Raw genomic sequence first — 23,544 nt, forward strand, 5'->3', positions numbered from 1 at the left:
GCCCTGGACCTTGATAAAGCGGCCTCCAGTGACCCCATTTGTCACCCGTCCTTCCTTACACTCTTTCTGCCTCCCATTTCTCCCTCTCTTAGTTGTATTTTGCCGCTTTTAGCTCCTCTATCTTCCTTCCTGTTACACTCTTTCCACTGTCCCATTCAGCTTTCTGTTTCTCATGCCCCTTCCTTTCTGTGCCTCATTCACTCATCCTCTCTCACACACACACATCTTTCTCTCCTTATCGATATCTCTCTCATCAGCCCAGTCTCTTATCCCCTGTCCCTCTCTCTTTCCATCTTCGGATCTCTCTAGCACCCTGCCTCTCTAGTTCTCTCTTGTCTCCCTCTCTCCCTTCCTCGCCCTCTCTTCTCTCTCTAACTCTCATACTTTCGTTCTTCCAGACACTGTCTTTCTTCCCCTTCCTCTCTCGCCCTCTTTCTCGCGCATTCACCCTCACTCTTTCTCTCCTGCTCACTCCTCTCTACTTTTCTCCACCTTTCAGTTTCATTCGCCCAGTTTCTCTCACCCCATACTACCCTTTCCTTCTTTCCCACCTCTATGACTTCTTTGCTCACCCCCCCTCTCTTTCACCCCTTCTTTCTCGTCTCACCTGCCCCATACCCTCAGTTTTCATTCTTGCTCCTCCTCTTTACCTTTGCGCTCCACCTTTCACCTTCATCCTCCCAGTTTCTCTCACCCCTACCCTTTCCTTCTTTCTCCATCTCTGTGACCTCTTTTACTCACTCCCCCTTGGACCCCTTCTTTCTCTTCTCACCTGCCCCATACCCTCAGTTTTCATTCTGGCTCACCCTCTTTACCTAGCGCTCCACCTTTCACCTTCATCCTCCCAGTTTCTCTCACCCCTACCCTTTCCTTCTTTCTCCATCTCTCTGACCTCTTTTACTCACTCCCCCTCTCTTTCACCCCTTCTTTCCCGTCTCACCTGCCCCATACCCTCAGTTTTCATTCTTGCTCCTCCTCTTTACCTTTGCGCTCCACCTTTCACCTTCATCCTCCCAGTTTCTCTCACCCCTACCCTTTCCTTCTTTCTCCATCTCTGTGACCTCTTTTACTCACTCCCCCTTGGACCCCTTCTTTCTCTTCTCACCTGCCCCATACCCTCAGTTTTCATTCTGGCTCACCCTCTTTACCTAGCGCTCCACCTTTCACCTTCATCCTCCCAGTTTCTCTCACCCCTACCCTTTCCTTCTTTCTCCATCTCTGTGACCTCTTTTACTCACTCCCCCTTGGACCCCTTCTTTCTCTTCTCACCTGCCCCATACCCTCAGTTTTCATTCTGGCTCACCCTCTTTACCTAGCGCTCCACCTTTCACCTTCATCCTCCCAGTTTCTCTCACCCCTACCCTTTCCTTCTTTCTCCATCTCTCTGACCTCTTTTACTCACTCCCCCTCTCTTTCACCCCTTCTTTCTCGTCTCACCTGCCCCATACCCTCAGTTTTCATTCTTGCTCCTCCTCTTTACCTTTGCGCTCCACCTTTCACCTTCATCCTCCCAGTTTCTCTCACCCCTACCCTTTCCTTCTTTCTCCATCTCTCTGACCTCTTTTACTCACTCCCCCTCTCTTTCACCCCTTCTTTCTCGTCTCACCTTCCCCATACCCTCAGTTTTCATTCTTGCTCCTCCTCTTTACCTTTGCGCTCCACCTTTCACCTTCATCCTCCCAGTTTCTCTCACCCCTACCCTTTCCTTCTTTCTCCATCTCTCTGACCTCTTTTACTCACTCCCCCTCTCTTTCACCCCTTCTTTCTCGTCTCACCTGCCCCATACCCTCAGTTTTCATTCTTGCCCCCCTCTTTACCTTTGCGCTCCACCTTTCACCTTTATCCTCCCATTTTCTTTTACCCCTTCCGTTTCCTTCTAAACGCCCCACTCTCCCTTGCTTTCACCCCTTTCCTCACACATGTGCCCCCAGCCACTCCTCCTTTCTTTCACCCCTTTCTTCTCCTCACACGTACCTCCAACCCCTCTTTCTCTCTCCCTCCGGTCTGTGATCCTCCGTGCAGGAAGCCGACTGTCTGATGAAAGCTTGCACCACCGCAATCCCCTGACACCTGCCAGAGCCGAGGATAACAGGCGGGGGCGTGAAAAACTAAGCCTCATTAACAAGGGAAAGGTCTTTAAATGACCTGTGAAGTACTCGGGTGCGGATGGCAGTTTTGAACTGCCAGCCGCACCCGAGTACTTCACAGGTCATTTAAAGACCTTTCACTTGTTAATGAGGCTTAGTCTGACTCTCTGTGTGTGTCCCGGGAAGCTGCTGACACAGACGAGTGTGGGGGGGGGGGGCGGGGCGGCGCGCACAGCCAGGCATTCTTTGTTTTGCTGTCTCACTTGTTAATATCGCGGCCAATATGGTTTTTATCGCGGCCATCGCGGTAATCTGCCGATTTCGCGATTTTTTCGTGAATCGCGAAATCGCGATAAACTGGAGGGTCTGGACAGTGCGTTGTTGATCTTGAACCTCTGAGAACGGTTGTGCAGAAAGGACGTGAACCATTTGAGAACCGTCCCGGATATGCCCATTCTGGTATTTAGGAGCTCCAGTAGATTCTCGTGTTTGACCGTATCAAATGCTGAAGAGAGGTCAAGAAGGATGAGGAGGCAAGACTCATTGTGATCAAGGATTTGGAGGGCATCATCTATTATGTGTGTCATGGCCGTTTCCGTGCTATGCTTTGCTCTGAATCCGGATTGGTGAGAGTTGAGGAGGTCAAACTGCTCAATGTGTTTTGTCAGTTGGAGTTGTACGCATTTTTCTAACAGTTTTGCTAGAGTGGTGATATTGGTGATAGGACGATAGTTGTTTAGGTCGGCCGGGTCAGCTGTGGGTTTCTTGAGTATAGGCGTGACTTGCCCAATCTTGAGGGAATCTGGGATGAGCTCTTGTTGCAGGGAACAGTTGATGATTTTAGTCCAGAGTGGGAGGAACAGGGGGGTGAGGACTTTAACAGCATTGGCAGGTAGGGGGTCTGTGTGATGATTGGCGGGTTTCAAGGTGAGCAGCAGCTTGTGAATTGATTCTTCGGAATAGGTGTCGAAGGACGTCCATGAAGCGTTGTTTTTAGCATGAGTGTTAGTTATGCATATGGAGCCGGCGAATCGACTTACATCCTTGATGAGATCGCTTCTTATAGTGTTGTTCTTTTGCTTGAAGAAAGCAGAGAAGTCTTCGCAACTTGGGATAGCCTTTGTTAAGTTGTTGGGTTGTGGAGGTTGCGTTTTGGTTTGGGTTTTGACTAACTCGAACAGTTTTTTTGGTCGGTTTTTAGCTTGATCCAGCTGTTGGCTAAAGAATATTGATTTCGAGCGTTTGATTTTTCTGAAGTAAGCGTTTCTCTTATTCTTAAGCGTTCTAAGGTTCAGTGCTGAGGGGTCAGATCTCCACGCGCGTTCAGCTAAGCGCATCACACGTCTGTCTTCATTGAGTCTGCCATCGTACCATGGGTTCGAGTTCTTGGTGGAGACTCTCTTCAATTGCAAGGGTGCGGCTTCGTTGATTATTGTAGACATGGAGTCTAGGTAGAGGTTGGTCAAAGAATGCACATCAGAGACGTCCGTCGGGGGAAGAAGGAGACTGCCTGTGTGGGCAGGCAAGGACTTTGGGTTAAGGTTCTTCAGGTCCCTCTTCCAAATCTTGGTTTTGGCAGGTTGCGCCGGGTTAAGTTTGACCTTTTCGTTGATGAAGAAGGTGATGATGTGGTGGTCTGACCAGTCGCATGGTTCGATTGCGACTAGTTGGATAGAGTCTTCTTTGGCGATGATAAGGTCAATGATAGAGCCTTTTTCATGTGTCGGACCGTTGCAGATTTGGGTGAGGTCAAGCGCGTCGAGGAAAGTCTTAAGGCTCTTCACCACAGTGTCTTTCTGGTCATTCCAGTGGAGGTTGAAGTCTCCCAGGTAAATTTGATTGAGCTGTCGACCGGCGTTGGTGGATATCGTGTCCATTAGTTGTTGGGAGAAGATGAAGTTGTCACCGGGTGGGTGGTAAATAACATGAAGGGAGCACACAGGTTTGCCCTCACTAGTAATATCAAGGCAGATGAGTTCGCAGGAGGAGAGGGAGGGGGAGGGGCCTTCAGTGACAGCTAGGTTGCTCCTGTAGATGCAAGCGATTCCTCCGCCCGTCTTGCCGTTCCTGTCGAGTCTAATAATGAGATAGTTGGGGGGGACTAGTATGTCCATTATTGGTGTGGATGTTTCAGTTAACCACGTTTCAGTCAGAATGGCTAGATCAATGCCCCTTGATAAGATGAGCTCCGCGATGCCAGAGGAGTGTCTCCGGGCCGATCTGCAGTTGAGCAGGAAACACTTTAGTCTAGGGGTGAGGAGGGTGGGAGAATGTTCTAAGGAGAGGGGGATATTTTTGAGATTACAGGGGACAGAACTTCTGTCGCTCAGTGTGGGTGGCCTGAGGGGATTTGTGAGAATCGTGGGTATGGGGAGGTGTGTTGTGGGTGAGCGTTTTGTGGGACCTGGGCCATAAGAGCAGAGTAGATTGTGTAAGTCTCGGCCCGAGAGGGTGTTTAGGGTGCGACGGGGACGGCCAGTGGCCTTGCGATCAGGGATAGAGGGCCAGCGCGGGGAGAGCAGGGTGGAATGGTTTGAGGGGCGCATGGAGTCCTTGTTGGGCGGGGAAGTGTAGGGTAGTGGGTGCCTGGGGTGTGTGAGAAGATGTTCTTTGATGGTGTGGAGCTCTTCCTTGACTTGTAGGAGGGTGGAGATGATCATGTCCAGTGTTGGATTGGGGATGGAATTGGAAGTGAGAGCAGGGGGTGAGTGTTTGAGACGGGTAATGGGGTGGGAACTGGATCGAATGTGACGGGATGTGCGCGCGATGGAGCAGGGCTCTGCGGTCCGAGTAGGTGGGGTAGCGTTCGGAGGAAGAGAGAGTTTGTGAACAGGGGGCGGGGATGAGGACAGGGGGCGGTTGATAGCGTGAGTGATGGCGCTTGTGGAAGGCGGTGTGGGTGAGTTGGGGGATGAATGTAGACTGGAGAAGGAAGGAGTGACCATAGGGGGGTGAGGGCTAAGAATGGGAGGGGATAAAGGATAAGGGGTTAGGTTGAGGGAGGTGGTGTGTTCCGTGAGTCTGGCCGATGGGGTGGGGTAGTGGGGAGTGAGAGTGGGGGGGAGAGGGGGTGAGGGTTGGTCATGTCGCGGGGCGCGGGAGGTATGCTCAAGGTGGTGGAGGTGGGTTCTGCGCGAGTTGTGTGAGGAGTGGGGTGGGGAGTAAGGAGGGTGGGGGTATTGGGGATGTGTGATGGGGGATGATAATCACCAATGCATGAGGGGTGTGGGGAAGTGAGATCGGAAGGGTGATCGATTACAGCAGCATCTGCGACGTTTGCAGAGGTTGTGTGGTGGGGGTGAGGAGGGTGGGGATAACGGGAGTGAGCAAAGGGGGGAGATCTTCGCTAGTGCATGGAGGAATTTGGGGGATATGAGCGGGTGGTATGAAATGGGAAGTATGATTAGGAGGGTGACTGATTACCGCGGATTGGGGAGGGGAGAGCTGTGAGATGTTTCTCAGCTGTGATGGGGTGCGGTTGGTGTATATGGGGGAGAGGTCTATGTCTGTGATTGAGAGGTGTGGGGCAGCTACAATAGGTCGGTGGGTGATTAAGGTGCAGGGGGTAGAGGGGGAGAGATCTATGTCTGTGATTAAGGAGTGTGGGGTAGCTACAGAAGGTGGGTGGGTGAATAAGGTGCTGGGGGTAGCGGAGAGGTGCGTGTCGTTTTGGGGCTGAGCTATGTTAGCTGGGTTGTGATTGGAGGCTGTGCGGTTAGGGATGTGAGGACTGGGGGTGCTGTGAGTGGGGGTCCGTGGGTTGGAGAGGTGCTGTTTGAAGGTGGGGAACATGTTGTCTAGTAGTTCCAGGTTCCTGTCTGTGGATTGAATTAGGACAATCCCGTTATTGTAGATAGTGATGGTGGTTCTGCCTGGGAAGAGTTGGGATGGTGTGATGGAGAGTGTTGAGCCATGAGCGGATTTCCTGGTAGAGGAGACGGTGAGTAAGGTGCAGAACACTTTTCTCCATTGGACTCTTCGTGTGGTGTGGAAGATGATGTCAATATTCATGGATCCATTCACCGGTGAGAAATAGGTGTCGACAAAGGGGGTTTCAGGGTGGGTCCTAAGGAAGTTATGTTTAAAGCGCTTAGCGGCTTTTTTGTTGGGTAATGGTGGGTAGATGATTTTATATGTGTGTTTGCCGATGAGATCCATGTTGGGTAGAGGTAGGCGTAGGAGGGTGTACAATAATGATAACAGGAGCAAAAAACAGGTGCAAACAACAAATTACATGTAACGATAGTGACAATGGTGAGCAGACTGAGTATATGAGGTAGCAGTCAGAATCAACAATGAAATTAGTGACATTAGTGAGCAATCAAAATAAATGAGGTAGCAATCGGTACGTCACAAGAGAAAGTGAACTGGGTGCAGGTTACACAGGTGTATAAAATACAAGTAAAAATATAATAGTGATATACGAGGTAGCATTTACATTAGTGAGCAATCAGAGTACATGAGGTAGCAATCGGTGCGTCACAAAGAGAAAGTGAACTGGGTGTAGGTTATAAGGTGTACAAGATACAAGTAATAATATGATATAGATAAAACATTGTCTAAACATTAACAGAGGCAAAAACACTGTCTCTAACACAAGAGGTAGTGGATACACATAGTGTGAACCCAGATAAAGAGGTAGCAGACTGTGTGTTACACGTGAAAGTGAACAGAGCGCCAGTTACAAAAATGTCTAAACATGCCGGTAAAGGTATAATACTGCAAAAATGTCAACAAGACAGGTAGAGGTATAATACTGCAGAAGAGAACAGACATTCTGTCACTAGTGAACATAATACAAGTAAAAATATAGTGTTGAGGTAGTGATGAGGTAGACCCTAGGAAGTGGAGTAAACACCAGGGTGTAAACCCAAGCTAGCCACCCGAGAGAGAGACTGGGCAAAGATGGCCGCCCCATATGAGGAGAAGAGACAGTAGTCCTCTTTTTATTTTTGTGGCTTTGTGAGCAGGGAGGGCAGTTTCGTTTTCAAGCTAGCCCAGTTCCAGAGTTGCTGTGAGGGAGTCTTATCTTGAAGGGGCCTCGTGGGCATCTGAAGGCACAGGAGGTGATTTATTGCCTTTCTTTTTAGCACCCCGCCATTTTGAACAAAGGATTTTGCAAAAGTACAAGCGATGGTCAAAAGAAATACCTTTTTTTTGTCGTGAAGCCTGTGAGTTAGGGGGGGGTTTGCAGGTTTCCTGGTGAATTAAACAGCGTCCCCGAGCCCTCCACTGCCCTCAAGACTGTAGGAATCCTCTGATGTGGGGCGGGGGGTAATTGTGACTCTAGGAACCGGAGAGCTGCTCCCAAGGTCCCGGCGTCAGCCGGTGGGGGGGGGGGGCCGCAGGGTGTCACAAACCCTCAGAGGAGGAATCCCCTGCTCTTGAGTTTGATCATGTTCAAGCTGCACATATGTAGATGAATCCCGTAGGTGTTCAGCCACCTTCATTTCATAAAAACTTTTGTCCATGACAACTAGAGCTCTACCTTTATCCGCTAGTTGAAAAGTTAACTGTTGATTATTGGCAACTTGTCTCAGAATTCGTCTTTCATATTTGGATATATTTGACCTGGTTTTAGATTGTAGATTAAGTGTCGAAAAGTTCTTTTTGATCATAGTTTCGAAAGTGTCTAACATTTTATGCGGTACCAGAGCTGTATAAGTGCTGCAGGGTTTAAATTCCTGGTATGGAATGTCATCTTGTGTTGACAACTTAGAGAACTTTTCTGAATCTTGGGACGCCGGTAAAATGTTTGTAAAAAAATGTCGTAGTCTCGTTTCTCATGAATTTAAAGACTGATATCTCTAGTTCCAATGTGTTGTTGTCATATGTGGGCATGAAAGATGTTCCTTTGTAGAGTACTTCTCTTTGTTAGGCTGTCAATGTTATAGATGAAATGTTCATAATCAAGTCTTGGTTTGCTCTGCAAGTTCCGACCGTCCTGATCTTTTTCTTTGACCACTACGTGTTTTTTTGGAGCGCTTTGGTCTGGTGGGCGTCCTGTTGCCTGACCACTCATTAAAAAAGAAGACAACGTAGCTTGAGTGCTCACACTAGAAATGTTTACTAGTTGTTGAGATGTACCCTCTGTGTGGTGACTGATACTCAATGGTGTTCTGTTGGCGTTGATTTCTTGATCAGAGACTATACTCTCCTGTGAGGATGTAGCAGGCTTCAGGGTCATACTTCTGCAAGCATAAAACTCAACCCATGTGTACACCCAGTTGAGCTTATAATCAATTGTATCACGTCTGAATTTTCTCAGTTTTCGCTCTTGTATTTCTTTGCCATAAGTTTCCAGTTTGTTTTTCAATACCTCAAGGGTTTTCTTCCAAAATTCTTATTCGCATCTTGATGTCAAATCGGATTTTAGCATTTCTACTTCCTCCTCCAGTTCTCTGATTGTGCATGAGAGTTCTTCTATTAGCAAAAGTATTAAATCCAATTAGCATTTGTTCAAAATGGCTTGCCATTTTTTCATAAACACCTTATTGAACTGGAACCTGTATAACAAGTTTTATTGGCAATCTCAAACCTTGTGGGATTCTTTGACCCTGTGGTATTGGATGAGCGTGGAGGCATGAAGTCGTTGATTCAAGGACCTTGACTGGAAATGAATTCAAGTTGTTTGAGTTGTTGTGTTAACTAGTCAAGGTTTTCACAGCACACAGCGTTTCCAAACGGTTTACAAGTACTTCGGCAGACTGGTAGGTATATAATTGGATGCTGTGCGCAGTATCAATATTGTTATTTTATGTTTCTTCAGCGTTGCCAGTTTGAATAACGGACTTAGAGTACTTATTGAGCGACGCTTTGCGGTTTCCTCTTGGACATTGATCATCTAGAGGTATTACACTTTTTCAAGATGCTGGATATCATATATTTAGGATATTCTATGTTTGTGTGACCACAACAGTGAAAGTCTTAATTGATTGGTACTAGGAGCTTGTAGACACATTCAGTAAGTGTTTGTTCACATACCACTGCAGTTGTACATTGCAGTGGTTCATGGGGTATTCGGTGCACATATATTTAGGTGGATATATTTACACATCTCATTATTTTGTGTCAATTGTTTGAGATCCCACGGGAACTCTGCTTCACACTGTTTCGTTGTCACACGTTTTTGTTTACGAGTGGTAGCACAATCATGATCACCGTTCAGTGAATTTATATCTCATCGTTCATTGTTTTTCTGAGCATAAAAAAACCGATTGTGGTGTTCCTCCCTGTATACAATAGAGAAAATTCACAATCTGGTATTTATTTTTGTATTTGTAGAAGCCCCTGAAGAAGGGAATTCTAATCCCGAAATGAGAGGGCGTCTTGAGACTGTGTTTACATCTTTCGAGTACTTAAGCTGGCTGGGTGCAAGGTCATCAGCAGTATAGGCAAGTAGAGCTTTGGCAGTGATTCTGGCTTAATCCTAACCTTGGTGTAATGAGCAGAATGCAGCTCCATCCTTAGGAAGCACCAAAGCAAGGTCCGCACCAGTCTGTCTCAATAGGTAGTTTTCACTAGCAGGAGTGGGGCCTATGTTTATGTGATCAGGCCTTGGCAGTTGAGCAGCACTGCACTGTTTGGTTACAGTTTTATTCTGCAGTAAGGATGATGGGTCTTTGTTATCTCAGAATGCACTGTGGAGGAAGTGCCCATGTGGTACCAGACAGGAACATTCCCAAAGAGTGAGCTCTAGCAGGAAATATTGCATATTCTTTCGGCACAGGCCATGGACAAATAGCAAGGGGAAGGGAGATGCGGGGTGAGCTGCCTCGATTAATGTCAGTAGTAGCCATCCTCCATCATATGGCCACTATTCATACAAAAAGATTGTTGTGATCATCTAATAGTAAAACAAAAGAAAAGAGTATCCCTAGGAACCTGAGTCCTAGTGATCTAGCGCGGAGAGCAAAAAATGGAGAAAGAAAGAATTCTTTCTTTAATAAACCCCTCACTCACCAACCTGGTCGGTGACATGCTTCATCATCGGGGTCCACATGAGCGACCGAGTGCGACTCAGGTGTGCTTCGACGCCTGCAACTGCAGCGGAGCTGGATTTTCTTATGAGCTGTGAAAGAGTGAAATTAAAAAGTGTACTACATGTACTCCCTATAGACTTTATTCTGGAGTCAGTGTGACACTATTAAAAACAAGTGGGATACTTCTATTGGCGTGGTGTGACCAGAGAGTATCAAATTTGAAGTGAGAATATGGTCAACATGTTTCAACCTTATGTAATTTTTAGGTTTTCTTCAGGACCAAATGAGGTGAGCCGGGAGGTCTGCGCACGCTAAGACGCAGCCGTCCCTGACTCAACTGTGTGCCAGAGCGTGTACTTACAGTTTAGCTTGCTTACAGCCTTCTGTGTAAGGAAAGAATTAAAAATTACTGGTAGTTGAACCCCATGAATACCGTAGGAGGGCCCCCTTTGAGCGTTTTGTCAAAAGGCGTTGGCCCGCTGGAAACCTATCCTTACCGCACGGAGTCCTGAGGATGTTGATTACGTAAACATCATCTAATAGTAACCATAATGACAGGTGCACGGCAGATGATTGGGAATCCGTTTCTGTTTACTCTTGTTAGGTTTATCGCTGTCATAATAGCAAATGTATTCCAGATGCATACTGGAATTTTCATCAAATAAAGGAATAATCACAAAGGGATGTTGTTTACCAGGGGCATTTACTTAATTTACAATGGGAGGCTATATGGCATCACTCTTGGATGCAATTACTCAGGAGTGCAACGCCCATTGGGCCGAAAGTGTTGCAGCACCTCAGAAGTGCTGTGGACTGGGCTGGGGCTGATGGACGGATATCTAGTTCCAAGAAAATATCAAACAAGCCATTCTAAAGACTTGGCCATCTGAAGAAGCAGGTGTATGTGTTTATATTTTTCTTTTTATCTACATCCCCTGCCAGTCACCCGCCGAGCCTAATCACTAAATGTGCATGATAATAGCGTAGATAAGGGTACTGACAGTTCCTGTCCCAACCTCCTTTGAAGTACCTCCTTTGCCTTGGCATTGGTTTTAAGAATGAAAATGCTTTGGACGTTCCTCTGCTGGAAAAAAATCTTCAGCTGACTCAAAACTTCTTCACAATTTCTGGTGTATCACTTTGATGTCTTTTCTCTCTAATATTCTTGAAAAGGATGTCAACCACCAAATTCATCGAGAGTAATCCACTCCTTGTCCATGTACAAGGTGGCTTTCATCCTCTCCATGGAATGGAAGTATTACTCCGTGCTCCATCAGATGAGTTGTGCCTGATTCTAGATCAAACAGATATTGATACTACCTCCTAGTGCGGCATTTGACACTGTTTCCCATTTTGAGCTTTTCGATCAACAGAAACCAATTGAATTTTAAGGTAGACTTCTGGTGTGGCTCACCTGTTTTCTTCCTGAGAAGATCCAAACAGTTCACATCCCCCATTTCAGTTTGGTTCAAAACCTCTGTCTTATGAATTTGCCTCAGGGCTAATCTCCAAGGCCCATACTGTTCAATATTTATTGTACTCATTAGCCTTATTCGTCTGATCCATTGGTTTGTCACTGATGTCTTAAGTAATTGAAACCCAAATAAGTGTTTTCTTCTTCAATAATCTTGGCTATGTCAAAGAGATATTTCGCAGTTCTCTGCCAGCAGTGGCTTCCTGGGTGAAGACTAATTCATTAAAAGTTAAAAGCAACAAAACAGAGGTCCTCTTTTTCAGAGGGCCTCCTGCCATAAATTGCTGTCTTTGGTGGCCGCTGGAGCTGGGCCAACCCCCTCCTGACTCAGAAAAAATGTCTTTGATTCCTTTTCAAAAATCATCTCTCCTTCTCTGATCAGGTCAACCCTGTTTCATCCACGTGCATTTACAACATTCATATGAACCGCAAAATCAAGCCTCTTCATACCATTCACTGTTTGCAAGACTGTTGCACAGTCAATTCTCTTCTCACTACTAGATTATGGAAATGTACTTTATCCGGTGCTTCCTGCCTATCGCATTTGTTCCCCTTTCATGACTCAGAATAGTACTGCATTTATTATCCGAAGCTGTCCCCTTGCTCTGTACTACCTTCTCATCTTACAGCTTTCTATTCAGTTTGGGATGCCAAAACATATATCTTCAAATTAATGTGCATTTGTCATTGTGTGCTGCATTAAAAGGCCCTCTCTTTCTTTAAGTTTCTCCCACAGCATTACACTATGTATCAGTGAAGCGCCTGTGCCTTATTATTATTAGGAACGCATTTTGAAAACCGATCCTTCTTTCTGGCTTCAATTAATGGAACTATGTCTGTCCTCAGCTACAGTGTAACCCCAGTCTTCTGTCCTTGAAAAAATTCAAACGTGGCTTTTCCACATTAATGTAGTTTTTATCTCTCCTTTATTTATCCTTTAGTGCCAGGATGCCCTCTTAGGGTAGCAGCTTCTTTTCAAATGAATGTTATGTATATAATTGCAAAGAACGAAAACTAAACAAATGTGCTTAAACTGCATGATTTGCTGCAATTGTTCAAAATGTCCTGGAGAGAAGGTGAGGAATACCAAATATCTTGTAAAAATATTTTTAAATGTGTATTACGTTGAGACTAGAGCAGCTGACTCAGTGTGCTTCCGTTTGGAGCAGCGGTTAGCGTTCTAGGCTTTTCTTAGGAAGGGCTATTTAGACAGCAGATAATCGCCGGCTGACTGCGGTAGGGAGGACGGTGGCAGAGTCTCCCCGACCCGTTGACGCCAGCATAGCTGTCATGTGAGTGCCAGACACGCTTGCAATATCGCGTTTGTCTACCTGACGCCAGGAATTTAGTTTTTAAAACAATACGTTTTAATTTGTGAATTTTTAAATTTGCCGTCACTTACTGGGTCAGTCCCCTTCACGCTCCTAACGCCGCACTCCTGGTACCATAAGGGGTAACAGGGGCTCATTCCAACATAGGGGAGTCTGGGCTCGATACTCCAGCCTGCCCGCCCCGTTCCGACTCGGCAATTAGTGCCGTTGAGCGGAGGGCAGACATGTAAGAGCCAGACACACTTCCGTTTGGAGCAGCGGTTAGCGTTCTAGGCTTTTCTTAGGAAGGGCTATTTAGTCCTCCCTCTGCTCTGAGCGCGCAGCGGTCGAGCGCAGGGGTGCGCCTAAGACAAGCCGAAGAGAAGCCCGTCTGCGCCCGGTCGGGGCCATGGGCTCTGTCTCAAAGGATTTAGATGTAATCATGAGACATAGTATCCGGTACTCATTCCAGGCGCTTAAAGATCTGCAGCCTGAACCTCTGGTAGGTTGTGCCGTGTGCTCCCTGTCATGCCCCGAAGGCCCGTTTTCATGCTTACATTGTTGCTTTCAGGCATCCTTTACTAATCCGGTTATTGGTAGTAATGTTGGGAAACTCAAGGCACCTATTAGGCCTGGCTTCCAAGCATCTTCTACTAATCCTCCCACCAGCTGTACACTGAGGAAACCCCGCCATTGAATAGTTTAAAAAGTTTTCTTTTAAACATTCGCTCCCTACCAAAGCAGCATCTTGAATTTTGGGATCTGGTTAATACTGTAAATCCAGATATTTGTTTTCTCACAGAAACTTGGTTAAAACCCCACACAGTTCCCGCCATTACGTTGGGGGTCCCGATGGGATATAAGGTCCTTAAACTAGATCACCCTATTAAAACCGGGGGAGGCATTGCTATAGTATATAGAGAAGAAGGTTTGAAGATTACTTTACTAGAACAAAGAAGTTGTCCCATGATGAAAATTATGGTCTTTAAGATCAATTCCACTTCAAGAACTCACTGGAAGGGGGCGTTAGTATACCGGCCCCCAGGGCCAAGTGCGGGCTTCTCACTTTCTTTAGTGGAATTTATGGCTCCATATTTAAAATCCAAAGAAGATTTTATTCTCCTCGGAGATTTTAATGTTCATGCAGATCTCCCTAGCCACCCCGATACTGCATCATTACTCTCAGATCTCACAATATTAGGGTTAGAGATTCAAAATAAGGCCCCCACACATATCGGTGGACATACTTTGGACCAAATTTTCACCAACTGTCCCAAAATTAAATATTGGTCAACGTCTCAAGTGTGTTGGTCTGACCATCATATGGTCGAATTTTTTTTTCTCTGGCCTTACCATACCACATCAAAAATCTCTTCCCGCTATTTTGCGGAGACCGTGGCATAAAGTAACACTAGACGAATTACAGAGGGTATGGAAAGAACCCACCATCACAGAGACAGAAAATGTTGAGTCCGGGTTAACTAAGTTTAATAAAGCTCTTTTAGAAGCAGTGGATCTACTGGCCCCTCTGAAGCTACATAAACAGTATCCAGCATCTAAACAAGAGATATGGTATACTGAACAGCTTAGAGGGGAGAAGCAGAGGTGTAGAAAGCTCGAAAAAGCTTGGAGGAAATCACACACGGAAGCTAGTAAGAAAATGTATACTGATGCCCTGGCCTCCTATCACAAAACCATAAAGATGGCCAGGAGGAGTTGTCTTGCTTCACAATTGGCTGAAGCAGGCAACTCTTCCATAGAACTCTATAAGTTCCTACAGTCCTTTGTAAAACCAGTGGCCTGTGAGAGCCCTGATGACTTTTCTCAAGCCCTGTGAGACGATATATCCTTGTTCTTTGAGAATAAAATAGAGCTTATCTACGAGAAAATTAAACAGGCAGTGATTGTTGGGAGCAATACCGCCAGCTCTTCCCCAATATCACCTATTTCACCTCTGCTACCCGCGCGTGGTAATATTCTATTCACCACGTTTCCGGAGGTCAATTTTCCTGATGTCATCTCCCTGGCCAGTCAAATTAAAACAGGATCCCCTATGGATCTTCTGCCAGCGAAGATGGTGGGCTCTCTAAGGAATCTGCTCCTACCTGGAATTCAAACTGTGATCAATCTCTCCCTTCGAGAAGGGCATGTGCCAGGTGAATGGAAGAAAGCGGTAGTGAACCCTATTCGAAAGAATGCCCTCCCATGGTCAGACCTTTCCAATCTCCGTACTATCTACCTCCTTCCTTATATCAGCAAGATGACCGAGAAACATGTGAACACCCACCTGTCTAAGTTCATCGAGGCAGCGGGTGGTCTGGACCATTCTCAATCTGGGTTCAGACCTAACCACAGCACCGAGTCAGCCCTCCTCTCCGTGACCAATAACATCAGGATGGCACAGGATAGAGGGGGCTCTATGATCTTGGTGCTGTTGGATTTGTCCGCTGCCTTTGACACGGTGTCACACGATATTCTTCTCGGTCGTCTGCGGAAGGTGGGAATAGGCGGCTCGGCTCTGGCCTGGCTTAAGAGTTTTCTCTCGGGCCGATCACAAACTGTCAGGTTGGGCTCCCATCAGTCGATCTCAAGGGAGCTCACTAAGGGGATTCCACAGGGCTCATGCCTAAGCCCCACACTCTTTAATGTGTATGTGGCCCCCCTGGCGGACATTGTGAGCGAATATGGGTTCACTCCAGTATCGTATGCTGACGATACTCAGCTTTTGTTTCCCTTCCATACCCTGACACCGGCAATTAAACACGCATTTGCCACCGGTATGAGAGCAGTATCTGACTGGATGGCCTCCAATTGCCTACAATGTAATGTGGGCAAGACGGAGGTCATGCTTTTTGGAGAGGCCCCCCTCTTATGGTCGCCTGAATGGTGGCTCCTGGATTTAGGATCTGCTCCCTGTCCTAAGCAGACAGTAAAAAACTTAGGGGTATGGCTTGACCAGGCGCTACTATTAAAGGAGCATGTGAATCAGGTAGCGGCAACCTGTTTCAGGATTATTGGACTCCTGAGGCGTGTGTTCCCGCTCCTGGATGATTGTTACAGGAAAATGCTGGTTCAGACACTAGTTGTCAGCAGGTTGGATTACTGCAATGGACTGCTCTTATCTGCCAATGAGGAACAATTGAGCCGTCTGCAGGTGGTCCAGAATACTGCGGCCAGACTGGTTCTTGACGCTCCTCCTAGGTCCCCTTCACGCCCCCTTCTGTATAAACTCCATTGGCTGCCCATTCGCCAGCGGATTGAGTTTAAAGTGTGCTGTGTAATCCATAGATGTTTCTATGGATCTGGCCCTAAATATCTGGCTGAACTATTTCAGCTGTATATTCCGACCCGCTCGCTGCGCTCTAGCAACCAATTATTGCTTCAGGTTCCTCGTATCAAGAAGGCAAGACAAGGGGGTCGTGCCCTGTCGTACAAGGGCCCTACTCTGTGGAACACTCTGCCCCTTATCTTGAGACAAATCACTAACTTTTATGCTTTCAGGAAATCCCTGAAGACACACTTGTTTCCGGCTGCGTAAGATCTAGGGCACTCTATGATTATGACTTCGATCTGGCATCTTGGAAGATCACAAGCACGGAGATACCCCTCCGGGGTCGATTCCTGCGCTATAGAAGCATATAAATAAAATTAATTACAGTGCATCATGTGCCACTAACTGTCCAGGAAAGAGGATCTACAGCCTGGAATAACACATTATGGGGCAGATTTACTATTTGCATCACAAAAGTGATGCAGGCCTGCCCCAAATATACTTTGCGCTGCTTTTCATTACTTTGTTACAAGGGGGCGATCCATGGGTGGGTCATAGGCATTCTCATGCGACTAACCATGGCTTTTTATGCACATCTTTATCAACTGACAACAGTAGACAGATGTTTGCATCAAAAAATGTCTTGAAAGCAGGCACACAAAAAAGAAATGCTTTTACTTCTAACTTTTCAGTCTTGCATGTGTGAAGCACTGTTCAGTACACATTCAACGATTTAAAATTAGTGTAAGCCTAGTATTCTGTTCTGAAAGGGTGTTGTTTCAGAAGTTATCTTGCCCCCCCCCCCATTCCCCTCAACAGGTATTTGTGAGTCAGACCCTGGATTAATTCTGCCTCCATTGTTTGAAGTGATATTCCCTCAATAGGTGTGGGTCTAGATGTGCTACTGCACCCCAGATTGAGGACAATGCATCCCACAGCCAGGACCTAAAAAACACATACAAATAGGCCCTCAAGATTATGATCCTAGTTTACATTCTCCCCACAAATTCTGCCAAAACGGTATAAATACAGGGGGAACATGAAGGAGTAAAGAAACAAGGGTAGAGCCAGGATAGCTGTACAGATATGTGGGATACTTTGTAGGTGGTGGTGCATTCTCAAAATAGAACAATTTTCCTTTTGATATAAGGAAGTAAAGCAACCAACCAATTATACGGTCTTCGGAAAAGCCCTAAATATACATCTTTTTAAATAATCAGTCTACTACATCCGAAATCCTGTATTCTCTCCTGTGAGATGACCATTGTTTGAGAAGAGAGGATTCATATTGTAAACTACATAAAAGTGAGTACTCGCTCAGCGCCTGACATCAACTAATAATGAAGCAAGAGATTAATGATTTCCACTGCTCCTTTTGAATATGCTTATGACTGAAAACTGCCTGTGGCCCTTTTCAGGAACAAACTAAACAGATTGGTATAAACAATCTATCCAAGTATTTTCTCCGTTAGTTGTCTAATGACCACCACTTTCATCATTCACCATCCTATATTCTTCCTTTAAGCCTAAGCGCATGTTCTTGTTGTTGCTTTGTAATAACGTTTGTTGCCGTGCTAGTCCTAGAAGGCATTTTGCATGTTTTGTGAACATGAAAAAGGGACCTTCGTGATACTTGAAGTTGATCCACTGCATAGCAACAAATCTTTCAAACTACACAGTGGTCAGTCACTTGTACTACTGGGCTCCAAAGTCTGGAACGCTGAAAACCTGTCTGTGATGAGGGCAGAACCAAACATCAACATTTCATGAATTAGCTAAAAAAAAAAAACTGTTCAGACAATTGCAGAAACTGAATAATATTGGGCCATTGATTCTCCTAGTATGGTACTTTGAGTGCTGTTTATGTTCTAATGTATAAGCTGTACTATACAGCGGCTTTGAAATTAAAAAATCTCTGACTTCTTTCAGCAAGGTAAGCTCCTTGAGGCGATTATGGACTCTAATTGCTCCCTTTTACAGCTGGGTATTTCTGGTAGCTAAAAGCCCCTTCTTCTCCATGAGGATTTTGAGCTGCATCTTCCTTCAAATGGAGTTCTTCCACTGGATTCAGGCTACATCCTTTAAGTTCTACTCAGCTCAGAGTTTGATGATTGTCTATATGAAGGGATACAGCCATCCTTGAAAACAGACTTCAGCCTATCCACTACTCTGCGGCTGCTCTTAAAGTCTGGCCTTTTCTTTTCCAGTCCATGGCGGTTGCGTCCCCGGTTGCCCTGTCTCGATTGACGGCCTTGCGTTACCCTCCCGGTCGTGTTTCCCTCGCGTCCTGGGGGCTCTGCTTGGGGACCTTTTCCGTGGCCGGGTCTGATGGCACGGTGGTCTCATGCGTCCGCTGTTGAGGCCTGTGTTTGTCCTCATGGTTGCAGGTTCTTCTCCTGGCGGGACTGCTCTGTCTTTTCCTCCATCTGGGGCGATATTGTGGGTTCCTTTCCACTAGGTGACCTTTGCCTCCTGTGATTCGGCCCCTTGAGGCCTTTGGGTGATTCGTGTGCTTTGCACTTACATGTTATGTTTCGCCTCTGCTGGGTCGCCACCGGTTGCCGGTTGTTGGGCTCCCAGGGTCGGTCCATCGTGCTGTGGCTCTGTGGTGGGTCTCCTCCCTTGGGTGGCTGTCCCCCTTCGTCTGTTTTTTTGTGGCCCCGGCTGTTCCTGTCCGGGTTGTTCTCCTTGGTGGGGGCCCTCCACAGGGAGTGTTTTGGGTGCCTTTGTGTCTTGCGGTACTTTCACTGTCTGTCCGTTGGGTAACTCCCCTTTCGGTTGGTCTCTGTGCCCTGTGGGCCTTCCCGTCTCCGCCTGTTCCCGTGGGTGTGCCTTTTTCTTGTCCCGGTGGCCCTGTATGCCAGTGGGTCAGGTTGTCTTTCTGTTCTGGTTTCCCCCTCCTGGGTGTTGGCGGCCTTTGCTTCTTCTCTGTGACACCCTCTCGGGTGTCTTCTGTGCTGATCTATGACTGGCTGCCGCAGCCTTTTTGGTACTATGCCTTGCCTTTGGTCATGCTTCCGTCCTTGGTCTTCCTGGGTCCTGTGACCTTTCTTGCCCTGTGTGCATCTGACCTCCTCTGCTCTGGGTTGTTGGCCCGTTCTGGACTGGTTTGCACCTTGGTGTATCGCAGCCTGGGTGTTCCTGGGTTTGGGCTGCCTCTCCTGTGGGGTCCGTGTCCTTCCAGGGTGCAGGGGGCCTTTGCCTCCCTTTGGGGCGTGCGGGGGTTCCCGGTCGATGCCGGGTCGGTTGGTCAGCTTTCTGTCGCCCATTCCTTGGCTTCTCTGGGATTTGCCCCAGCCCTGTGGGGGCTTCTGATTGCTCTCCTGGGCGGTTTCTCCCCTGCTTCGTGCTCCGGGGTGTTTGCGGGGTTTGCCCCTGTTGACCTTTTGACTCAATGGTGCTTCCTTGCCTGGGTCGCTTTTCTTCTGGCTCCGGCCGTACAGCCCTGTCAGCCCAAGTTCTCGTCTGCTCTCCTATGGTACTGTGGGTCGGGTCTCTTGATGCCTGGATAGGGGTTCTCCTTGGGCCCCCGGCTTTGCACTTTCGTGGGGTCCTTTTACTTCCAGGGGTTCTGGGTCTACGGACTCTGTGGACTGGCCAGGGTTTTTGTCCGGTTGGTGGTGCTCGCCTGAGTGCGTCTCCATTGGCGTCCACTGCTGCGATGGTCGGCTTGGGCAATGTTCCTCTTTGGTCCGTGTTGGGCCTATGTGGGCGCAGGTTTCATGTCCTGCCCCTGCTTTCTGGCTTTCCCTTGCTGGTTTTTGTTTCCGGCGGTGCTGTTGTGTGCCCGGGAGTGCTACTCCCGGTTCTCTTCTCCCTGGCGGGGTCCTGCGCTTTCGGTGTGGCTTTGTGTCCTCTTTTTTTGTCCCTGGTTTTGGGGTTCCCGGGCCTGTTGGCTCGGTGGCTCTCTGGGAGTGTTGACGTGGCTTGGGCTTGTTTTGCCCAGTTTCTCCTGGGTGCTTGCTTTGGCGGGTCGCTTCCATCTTGTGGGGTGTTCCTGGGACAGCGGTCTCGTCCCGCCGTGCTGTGTGTCCCTTCCTTCGGGCTCTGTGTTTTTTCTTCTGCTTAGGGTCCTCTTGGTGAGTCCCTGTGGCCTAGTGGTTGTGGTCTTATACTCTTCCCCTCAAAGTTTAGTGTTCATGTCCAGGTGTTTCGATGTTTCTTTTTGCTCATGTACGGAGGTAGGCACCTCTGATTTCTTTTAATGGCCATTAGCTTCCTTTCTGGTAGCTTGGCCTGGTTCCTTCCGCCCTACGGCCTCCGTGGGCGGGCCTCTGGGCCTCCCGCCTTTCTCAGTTGTCTGGTTGGGTTCCCTTGGTGGCCGGGTCTCTTCAGTGTCATTTCCGGCTCCTTCCTGGGTCTTTTTTCTTGCCTTGTACCTGCCTATGTTCTCTCGTAGTCACAATCCTTTCCGGGGGTCCCTTTGTGTTGGCCTCCCTTGCAGTGTTGCTGTGTTCGTCGGACTGCGTCTCTCTTGCTGCGGTGGCTTTTTTGTTGGTCGCTGTGGTGGGGTTGCCCTCTGTGTCATGGGTTCTTGCCCCCCCCTCTCACTTTTGGCTGTCCGTTGGGCTGTCTTGGTGGGTTGCTGCTTTCTCTTCTGGGGCCTGTTGCTGTTCCTTTTGGCTCTGTGCAGTCTGGTGCCGTGCTTTCTCTGTCCTCCTTCGGTCTTTCCTGTGGGCACCTTTTCTGGCGGCACTTTGTGTCTCGGGGGCCCGGGTTTTCGGTCCTTCCGTTGTCTTTTAGTCCCGGGCTGGTTCTTCTGGCTCGTGGTTGCCTCTCTTGGGTGGTTCTTCCGTTTGTCTGGCCTGTTTGGTTTGTCCTCTTCCATGGGGGTCCCATTCTGGTCCGTTGGTTTCTTGTGAGTTTCCATGAAGCCGCATGGCTTTGGTATGTGCTCACTTTGTTAGTCATGTGGCGAGGAAGACTAACGAGGAGGTAATGCCCCGATTACTTACCGGTAATCTTCATTACTCCGAGTATAGTCTTCCTCGCCACGAGTTCCCATGCCTCCCTCCCTGTCTGGCTATCGGCTTCATGTGTATGCTTGGTAGTTTCAGGCTGATGGGTTGGGCCGGCCCGCCTCTTATAGAGGTCAGGGGTGTAATGGGTCGGCCATATTGGGGAGGCATGGGAGGCTGACTTTTTGCTTTGGAGGGTTCTGGTGTGGAGCTGAAGCTCACTTTGTTAGTCATGTGGCGAGAAAGACTATACTCGGAGTAATGAAGATTACCGGTAAGTAATCGGGGCATTTCTGGTAACTAAAAGCCCCTTCTCCATGAGGATTTTGAGCTGCATCTTCTTTCAAATGGAGTTCTTCCACTGGATTCAGGCTACATCCTTTAAGTTCTACTCAGATCAGAGTTTGATGATTGTCTAGATGAAGGGATACAGCCATTCTTGAAAACAGACTTCAGCCTATCCACTACTCTGCTGCTGCATCTCCGAAGCCTTGCTCACATCAAGCAGCCATTCAAGGGCTTTGCTTGCTCCCCTTAGTAAAGTGCATCTCTTTCAAGACTCTAAGCACTACATGCAGAGCCATTCTTGGATTGTTCCTGATCTCTCTAGAGCACAAGCTCACGATTTACCACAGAAGAAGGAATAACAAACCAAGAGTGGCCCCACTTATGGGCATTCCAAGGTCTAGAAAATCTCACATCTGCGGGGTCTCTTTTGCTTTAAAAAAAATCACCAATCTGTGGAGTGTCCTTCCAATGTGAATCAGAAAGCTCTCAAGTCACTGAATTCTGGGCAGGAAAATGCTACCGTTTGACACTCACACCCCTGCTAACTGTCTCACCCTCTACACGAGGAAGGTTCAAATGTATCATTAATGAACCACTATGTAATACTTCGACCTAGAAAAATGTCAACAAGCAGTGAAGTGCATAACCAAGCGCTATCCTCTGAAACCTTTACTCTTTTCTATCACTCATATGCATAGATCCCATGCCTGTTTCGCACCATATGACTGGAGCACTCCGTTGGCCTCATGCAAAACTTCCCACACTACAAGCACAAACACTCTTTCACCCATGACACTTAACCAGGGTTGCCACAATCCAGCAAAAGGTGTGCTAAATAACCCCTTCTTCGATCTCCCAGTGGGTGCAATACACCATATAAAAGATATATTACAGTTCTCATTACCAATCAGAACAAGGCACAGATTCAGTAACCTGCTTTCTTGAAACTGACTCTGATGGGGAAGTAGCACTGCAGATCTGCATTCATTAGGCCGGGTTTTGCATTCATTAGCCTTTCGTCATCACACAGCTCCACGACTCCCTGCACGTGTTAGATTTCTCAGCTTTCCCAGACTGCCCCCATGATGCCCTTTCACGAGACACCGGGAGATAAGCAGATTCTGGGACTTGCCAGTAAACTTGGAGCCATGGACCAAGATGCCAGCCCCTCGCCACGCCCCTGTCTCTCGAGCCTGCCCGGGGTAGAATTCCACAGCTATGGTGCATGGCCATAAAATGATCTGCAATTATTAATGCTTCTGGCTTCTTAACAGCGCCGAATGCAGAGGGACCCCCGTCGCCGTGGCCATTATTACAGAATGATCTCCAATGGAAGAATGTAATATATGACGTAATGGTTTTAGTGCCCCTTACGAATAACAAAGGCGCCTTCTTTCTCAACCCTAGCGCTTTAAAGAAAATCCCCAGATGTACCTAGCTCTTAAGGCATATAAACATTCGTTCGAACTGCCCTTCGTTTATACGTTTATAATGCACAAGACAAGATCAGTCACTGGTTAATATAATGACCTAGAACTAGAACCATCTTCCCTCGTCCCTAAAATTGGGAATAGGTGTTAAAATGTCATTATTTCCAGAGACTGTTACGGAGATCAGACAAATGAATTTTAAATTTGACACCACTTGGGTGAAGAAACGCTATATGAAACTAATAAAAATAAATATTTCAGTCAGAACCACACGTGTCACACTGTATGTTCGCAGCAGTATTTCAACAGAAAAGCAACAACAAGATTAAAAATACAGACCAAAAACGTCGGTAATTTATTTTTCCTAGATGTTGTTAACAGTATATACGTGTTTTACGCCCTGCCATTCGGAACGGCCTTCGTTGCATATGAATAAGTGGACTGCCCAGGGTTACACATAATGCCAGTGATGTGTCAGGACTCGAAACCATTGTGTTCAGCAACAGGCTTAAAACTACTTCAGAATAAGGAATAGGTGTAAATCGGTGCCGTGATGTTTGAATTGCCTCTATGTTTATAGCTACATCGTTCCTTTTGCTAACGGAGTGCACAGAACAGACTTGGGTTAAAAGGACAAAAAAAATGAATCACTTAAAATGTTCTCGCGAATTAGCTCAGCAAACCCACTCTAGGGATCTATGGAAATAAAATTGTAAAAAGTGGATGGAGGCACGTATATGTTCC

At 47.2% G+C, this 23,544-nt stretch overlaps 1 protein-coding gene across 1 annotated transcript in view; it reads left to right on the top strand.

The window, feature by feature from the left end:
* WNT8A (Wnt family member 8A) overlaps nt 1-23,544 on the top strand; it is a 237,759-nt gene that overhangs the window by 208,698 nt on the left and 5,517 nt on the right. The gene's annotated exons all lie outside the window — the stretch shown is intronic.

The sequence above is a fragment of the Lissotriton helveticus genome, chromosome 7 (genome assembly GCF_964261635.1).
Source record: "Lissotriton helveticus chromosome 7, aLisHel1.1, whole genome shotgun sequence".
NCBI lineage: Eukaryota > Metazoa > Chordata > Amphibia > Caudata > Salamandridae > Lissotriton > Lissotriton helveticus.